The 8,004-nt window shown below is 44.2% G+C and overlaps 1 pseudogene; it reads left to right on the forward strand.

The window, feature by feature from the left end:
- Positions 1–8,004, forward strand: part of LOC111951947 (protocadherin-15-like) — a 326,670-nt pseudogene that overhangs the window by 228,837 nt on the left and 89,829 nt on the right.

An 8,004-nucleotide genomic window follows, 5' to 3' on the forward strand; every position in this document is an offset into this window, starting at 1 on the left:
AGGTCCAGAGCCGTCAGAGCCGCCCATCTGTCCAGAGCCGCTAGAGCCGCCCGCTGTCCTGAGCCGCTAGAGCCGTCCGCCAGTCAGGAGCCGCCAGAGCCGCCCGCCAGTCAGGAGCCGCCCGCCAGTCAGGAGCCGCCAGAGCCGCCCGCCCAGTCAGGAGCCGCCAGCTGCAGAGGATAAGTTCATTTGAGTTACCAGCCTTAGAAATTGCAGCCCAAATAAATGCTTCACAGAGTTCAAGTAACAGACACATCTCAAAATCGATTATTCAGAGGAGACTGTATGAATCAGGTCTTCATGGTCAAATTGCTGCAAAGGAACCACTACTAGAGGACACCAATAATAAGAASAGACATACTTGGGCCAAGAAACACGCGCAATGGACATTAAACCGGTGYAAATMTGTCCTTTTTTCTGGAGTCCAAATTMGAGATTTTTGGTTCCAACCACAGTGTCTTTGTGAGACACGTTGTGGGTGAACAGATGATCTCTGCATGTTTATTTCCCACCGTGAAGCATGGGGGAGGAGGTGTTATGATGTGGGGTTGCTTTTCTGGTGACACTGTCTGTGATTTATTTACACTTCACACTTAACCAGCATGGCTACCACAGCATTCAGCAGCGATACGCCATCCCATCTGGTTTGGGCTTAGTGGGACTATCATTTGTTTTTCAACAGGACAATGACCCATCACACCTCTAGGCTGTGTAAGGGCTATTTGACCAAGAAGGAGAGTGATGGAGTGCTGCATCAGATTACCTGGCCTCCACAATCCCCCGACCTCAACCAAATTGAGATGGTTTGGGATGAGTCGGACGGCAGAGTGAAGGAAAAGCAGCCAACAAGTGCTCAGCACATATGGGAACTCCTTCAAGACTGTTGGAAAGCATTCCTGGTGAAGCTGGTTGAGAAAATAKCAAGAGTGTGCAAAGCTGTCATCAAGGCAAAGGATGGCTATTTGAAGAATCTTAAATATAAAATATATGTTGATTTGTTTAACACTTTTACTACATGATTCCATATGTGTTATTTCATAGTTTTGATGTCTTCGCTATTATTCTACAATGTAGAAAATAGTAAAGATAAAGAAAAACCCTTGAATGAGTAGGTGTTCTAAACCTTTTGACCGGTAMTGTATATATTTTTMGGTGAGTCTTTCTTAAAGTACACATGTACTGTACACCTTTCCTCACATACTGTACAGAAATAGTGTACATTATCTGTGCACTTTATTATTAGTTCTTATTGGTCAAAAGGGTGCACATATTGAGCTAATGGACTCTTTTTGGAACCTTCTCACAATACCTTCATCATGTCCTTATTCATCAGGCCATTGCACGGACTCCACCTGTGACTAAACCAATATGTGCAGCATATTAAGTTCCTGACATTATACTCCCACAGAAGGTCATCTGAGTGTATGTGGAGCTGACCTCAGCTCAGTGTAACCTTGGCAGCAAACGGAAGGAGCATGTTGCTGAAGGATATTAGGTTGTAATAAGGACAAACTCTCTCTCTTGCTCTGACTCTGTCTTGCTTTCTGTCTCTGTCTCGTCTCCCCGGTCTAAGAATGTTGGGTCGATAGATTCATACACTCTCTCTGGGTGGGTTGGACCTTGGTTSCCAGACCTGTTTGTGCCATTTCAAACTTCTCTCTTATTCATTGTCATGCATGCAGAAACAGATGGCGACCAGGCATTGTGGTTTGATTCAAGAAGAAATCAGTAATGTGTGTGTGTGCTTGTGTGTGTGTCCTCTCAGTTGGTGGTGATAGCCTTTGACGATGGAGAGCCAGTGAAGGAGAACCGAACTCTGGTGGAGATCACTGTTCTCCAGCCCTCCAGGATCCCCATCTTRACTCAGGAGGAGTACAGGTAACACACGCACTTACACACGCACGCTCAAACGCATGTGTGCGTGCACACTCACTTGAATATTACCARATATACATCTTACTTATATACAGCTCATTACTCAAAGCTGCATGCAGGGCTGGGTAGGTTACTTTCTAAATGTAATCCGTTACAGTTCAAAATTGTAATCAGTAATGTAACTTTTGGATTCCCCAAATTATGTAACGTAATCTGATTACTTTTGGATTTCTTTCCCTTTAAGAGGCATTAGAAGAAGACACAAAGGATCCCAAAATTGTATATGTTTTGTTGTTACATACACCAGATAGGTCCAGTGAAATGTGTTGTTTTACAGGATCAGCCATAGTAGTACAGCATCCCTAGTGCAAATGAGGGTTAAGTGCCTTGCTCAAGGACACATCAACAGATTTTGCACTTTGTCGGCTCGGGTATATATTATTAGCATTGTGGCTGGAGCAGGGTTGAGAAAATCTTGGTTTTGATGCGATATTGCGGCTTCTCTGAGAGTGAGATACACCAACTCTGACATTCATCAAATGTTTTTTTGTATGATAATATTGAACAGCAGGTGGTATTAGCTGTGAGGTACCAGTCAGTGTATTATGTATCCTACTGTCCCTTGGAGCTTATTAAGTAAAGCTTGTTAGAGGCAAATTGATTTCTAACTGCGTTTGTCAGTCATGGCATAGAATCATGGCAAAATGTGTCATTTCTAATAGAGTTGGACATGCCTTGTTCACATTAGGGAGAGCATTTCATAAGGTCAGCTCATACGGTCAAGCTGCTGTTTTGTGCTCACTTTACAGTAATTGCTCGATCTTGTGTAAACTGTATGTCAGAAAGTGCTGCCTGTGTGTGTGTCTGTCTGTCTGTCTGTCTGTCTGTCTGTCTGTCTGTCTGTCGTGTCCTATGTTTATAACTACGTGCATTCACTATTAGGAATGTGTGTGTTCTGTTTCTTTTCCCGTGCTCATGTTCTCTCTATTCCAGGCATTATCTTATGATTGATCAATGCAATATACATTCCCAGCGGTGTGTCTGATGAAGGGCCTTAGATTAGCTTGTGAATGAGTGTTATGTCCTACACACACAGAAGGTTAGGATGGCTGGCACGGCACTCTGTTGGGCATAGCATTGCTGATGCTTACCATCCACGGCGACAGCCCCAACATAAATGATGACCCATAAAAGCATTAGCCAGGTGCTAGCTCTTCCCTGCTGTACAGGACCGCACCAAAAGGGCCTCCAATCTGGTCTTCACCCCCCTACTGGACAATAGAGTGCTCCATCTTTCCTCCTCGCTTCATCTTCCTCTCTCTAAGGAACCTTCACAACACAAATCATGCTCTACACGTCCACAGAAGATGCTGTTTGTCTAACCAAAGCCCGTTAGCGGTAGCAGCAATCAGGAAGGCTGTGCCAACAGCTCCACAACACACAATTAAAACAGCTATGTGGTTGGCTTAATGCTTTCAGGGTTTTATTGTTAGTCCCCTCCATCTGTTTTGGGGAGATGAACATCTCCCAGTCATGGTTGGAGAAAACAAATGGCACGTACAGTACAGTATTGTACTGTAGTATATTGTACCTTGGCTTTCAAAATAAAWWAAAATAATAACCTTTATTTAACTAGGCAAGTAAGTTAAGAACAAATTCTTATTTACAATGGCGCCCTACACCGGGCAAACCCGGACGACGCTGGGCAAATTGTGCGCCGCCCTATGGGACTCCCAATCACKGCCGGTTGTGATACAGCCTAGATTCAAAGCAGGGTGTCTGTAGTGACCTCTGCACCACTTGGGAGCTTGTGTTGTTGAAATTCTYAGCACCAGTTTGTTTGTTTGTTTGTAATACTACATGTAGCATTAATTACAGAAGTCTTACAACAATTAGGCTACACCATCTGAAATGATATACCGTGTACAGTAGAGTTGAAAAATGGACAGATTCCTTCATGTTATACTCAAGTTTAAATAACACTGAAATGCATGAACAGTAAGTTTATATTTATGTAATGTGTTAATGTTATTTTTATTTATTTATTTTTTTGTTATTTCACCTTTATTTAACCAGGTAGGCAAGTTGAGAACAAGTTCTCATTTACAATTGTGACCTGGCCAAGATAAAGCAAAGCAGTTCGACACATACAACAACACAGAGTTCACATGGAGTTAAACAAACATACAGTCAATAATACAGTAGAAAAATAAGTCTATATAACATGTGAGCAAATGAGGTGAGATAAGGGAGGTAAAGGCAAAACAAGGCCATGGAGGGCCTCCCGGGTGACGCAGTGGTTAGGCACTGCATCGCAGCGCTAGCTGTGCCACCAGAGACTCTGGGTTCTGTCGCAGCCGGCCGCGACCGGGAGGTCCGTGGGGCGACGCACAATTGGCTTAGTGTCGTCCGGGTTAGGGAGGGTTTGCCAGGTAGGGATTCCTTGTCTCATCGCGCACCAGCTACTCCTGTGGCGGGCCGGGCGCAGTGGCGCGCTAACCAAGGTAGCCAGGTGCACGGTGTTTCTCCGACCAATTGGTGCGGCTGGCTTCCGGGTTGGAGGCGCGCTGTGTTAAGAAGCAGTGCGGCTTGGTTGGGTTGTGTTTCGGAGGACGCATGGCTTTCGACCTTCGTCTCTCCCGAGCCCGTACGGGAGTTGTAGCTATGAGACAAGATAGTAATTACTAACAATTGGATACCACGAAATTGGGGAGAAAAGGGGTAAAATAAAAAATAATAAAAATAAAAAAGGCCATGGTGGCGAAGTAAATACAATATAGCAAGTAAAACACTGGAATGGTAGATTTGCAATGGAAGAATGTGCAAAGTAGAAATATAAATAATGGGTGCAAAGGAGCTAAATAAATAAATAAATATGGTAGGGGAAGAGGTAGTTGTTTGGGCTAAATTATAGATGGGCTATGTACAGGTGCAGTAATCTGTGAGCTGCTCTGACAGCTGGTGCTTAAAGCTAGTGAGGGAGAAGTGTTTCCAGTTTTAGAGATTTTTGTAGTTCGTTCCAGTCATTGGCAGCAGAGAACTGGAAGGAGAGGTGGCCAAAGGAGTAATTGGTTTCGGGGGAGACCAGAGAGATATACTGTACCTGCTGGAGTGCGTGCTACGAGTGGGTGCTGCTATGGTGACCAGCGAGCTGAGATAAGGGGGGAATTTACCTAGCAGGGTCTTCGAGATGACCCGGAGCAGTGTGTTTGGCGACGAGTATGAAACGAGGGCCAGCCAACGAGAGCGTACAGGTCGCAGTGGTGGGTAGTATATGGGGCTTTGGTGACAAAACGGATGACACTGTGATAGACTGCATCAATTTATTGAGTAGGGTATTGGAGGCTATTTTGTAAATGACATCGCCAAAGTCGAGGATCGGTAGGATGGTCAGTTTTACGAGGGTATGTTTGGCAGCATGAGTGAAGGATGCTTTGTTGCGAAATAGGAAGCCAATTCTAGATTTAACTTTGGATTGGAGATATTTGATGTGAGTCTGGGAGGAGAGTTTACAGTCTAACCAGACACCTAGGTATTTGTAGTTGTCCACATATTATAAGTCAGAACCGTCTAAGTCAGAGTAGTGATGCTGGACGGGCGGGCAGGTGCATGCAGCGATCGGTTGAAGAGCATGCATTTAGTTTTACTTGTATTTAAGAGCAGTTGGAGGCCACGGAAGGAGAGTTGTATGGCATTGAAGCTCGTCTGGAGGGTTGTTAACACAGTGTCCAAAGAAGGGCCATATGTATACAGAATGGTGTCGTCTGCGTAGAGGTGGATCAGAGACTCACCAGCAGCAAGAGCAACATCATTGATGTATACAGAGAAGAGAGTCGGCCCAAGAATTGAACCCTGTGGCACCCGCCATAGAGACTGCAAGAGGCCCGGACAACAGGCCCTCCGATTTGACACACTGAACTCTATCAGAGAAGTAGTTGGTGAACCAGGCGAGGCAATCATTTGAGATACCAAGGCTATCGAGTCTGCCGATGAGGTGTGGTGATTGACAGAGTCGAAAGCCTTGTTCAGGTCAATGAATACGGCTGCACAGTATTGTTTTTTATCGATGGCGGTTAGGATATTGTTTAAGACTTGAGCGTGGCTGAGGTGCCACCCATGCCAGCTCTGAAACCAGATTGCATAGCGAAGAAGGTGCGGTGGGTTTCGAAATGGTCGGTAATATGGTTGTTGACTTGGCATTCGAAGACCTTAGAAAGGCAGGGTAGGATAGATATAGGTCTGTAGCAGTTTGGGTCAAGACTGTCCCCCCCTTTAAAGAGGGGGATGACCGCAGCTGCTTTTGAATCTTTCGGAATCTCAGACGACACGAAAGAGAGGTTGAACAGGCTAGTAATAGAGGTTGCAACAATTTCGGCAGACAATTTTAGAAAGAAAGGGTCCAGATTGTCTAGCCGGCTGATTTGTAGGGGTCCAGATTTTGCAGCTCTTTCAGAACATCAGCTGACTGGATTTGGGAGAGAGGAGAAATGTGTGAAGGCTTGGGCGAGTTGCTGTGGGGAGTGCAGTGCTGTTAACCGGGTAGGGGTAGCCAGGTGGAAAGCATGGCCAGCCGTAGAAAAACGCTTATTGAAATTCTCAATTATAGTGGATTTATATCGTTGGTGATAGAGTTTTCTATCCTCAGTGCAGTGGTTAGCTGGGAGGAGGTGTTCTTATTCTCCATGGACTTTACAGTGTCCCAGAACTTTTTGAGTTTGTGTTGCAGGAAGCAAATTTCTGCTTGAAAAAGCTAGCCTTGCTTTTCCTAACTGCCTGTGTATATTGGTTTCTAACTTCCCTGAAAAGTTGCATATCACGGGGGCTGTTCGATGCTAATGCAGACGCCATAGGATGTTTTTTGTTGGTTAAGGGCAGTCAGGTCTGGAGAGAACAAGGGCTATATCTGTTCCTGGTTCTAAATTTATTGAATGGGGCATGCTTATTTAGATGGTGAGGAAGGCATTTTTTTTTTTATAACCAGGCATCCTCTACTGACTGGATGAGGTCAATATCCTTCCAGGATACCCGGACCAGGCCGATTAGAAAGGCCTGCTCGCTGAAGTGTTTCAGGGTGATGAGTTTGACAGTGATGAGTGGAGGTGTTTGACCGGTGACCCATTACGGATGCAGGCAATGAGGCAGTGAACGCTGAGATCTTGGTTGAAAACAGCAGAGGTGTATTTAGAGGGCAAGTTGGTTAGGATGTATCTTATGAGGGTGCCCGTGTTTACGGCTTTGGGTGGTACCTGGTAGGTTATTGATAATTGATATCATTGATAATTTGTGTGAGATTGAGGGCATCAAGCTTGATTGTAGGATGGCTGGGGTGTTAACCTCTCTGGGATCGTTCGGGGCCGCTAGCGTCCACCTCACCACAGCCAGTGAAATTGCAGGGCGCCAAATTCAAAAACAGAAATCTCATAATTATAATTCCTCAAACATACAAGTATTTTATACCATTTTAAAGGTAATCTTGTTGTTAATCCAACCACAGTGTCCGATTTCAAAAAGGCTTTACAGCAAAAGTGCCACAAACGATTATGTTAGGTCACCGCAAAATCACAGAAAAACACAACCATTTTTCCAGCCAAAGTGGAGTGGAGTCACAAAAAGCAGAAATATAGATAAAACTAATCACTAACCTTTGATGATCTTCATCAGATGACACTCATAGGACTTCATGTTACACAATACATGTATGTTTTGTTTGGTAAAGTTCATATTTATATCAAAAAAAACTCAGTTTCCATTGGCGCCATGTTCAGAAATGCCTCTAAAACATCCAGAGAAATTGCAGAGAGCCACATCAAATCAAATAAATACTCATCATAAACTTTGATGAAAGATAGTTTTATATAGAATTAAAGATAAACTTGTTCTTAATGCAACCGCTGTGTTCAGATTTCAAAAAGCTTTACGGCAAAAGCACAATATTCAATAATCTGAGCACAGCGTTCTAGCCACAAAAGCAAGCCATACAGTTACCCGCCAAATTGTGGAGTCAACAAAAGTCAGAAATAGCATTATAAATCTTCACTTGCCTTTGCTGATCTTCGTCGGAATGCACTCCCAGGACTCCCTTCCACAAGAAATGTTTGTTTTGTTCGATTACGTCCTATTTTATGTCCA

Source organism: Salvelinus sp. IW2-2015, linkage group LG25 (assembly GCF_002910315.2).
Source record: "Salvelinus sp. IW2-2015 linkage group LG25, ASM291031v2, whole genome shotgun sequence".
Classification (NCBI taxonomy): domain Eukaryota; kingdom Metazoa; phylum Chordata; class Actinopteri; order Salmoniformes; family Salmonidae; genus Salvelinus; species Salvelinus sp. IW2-2015.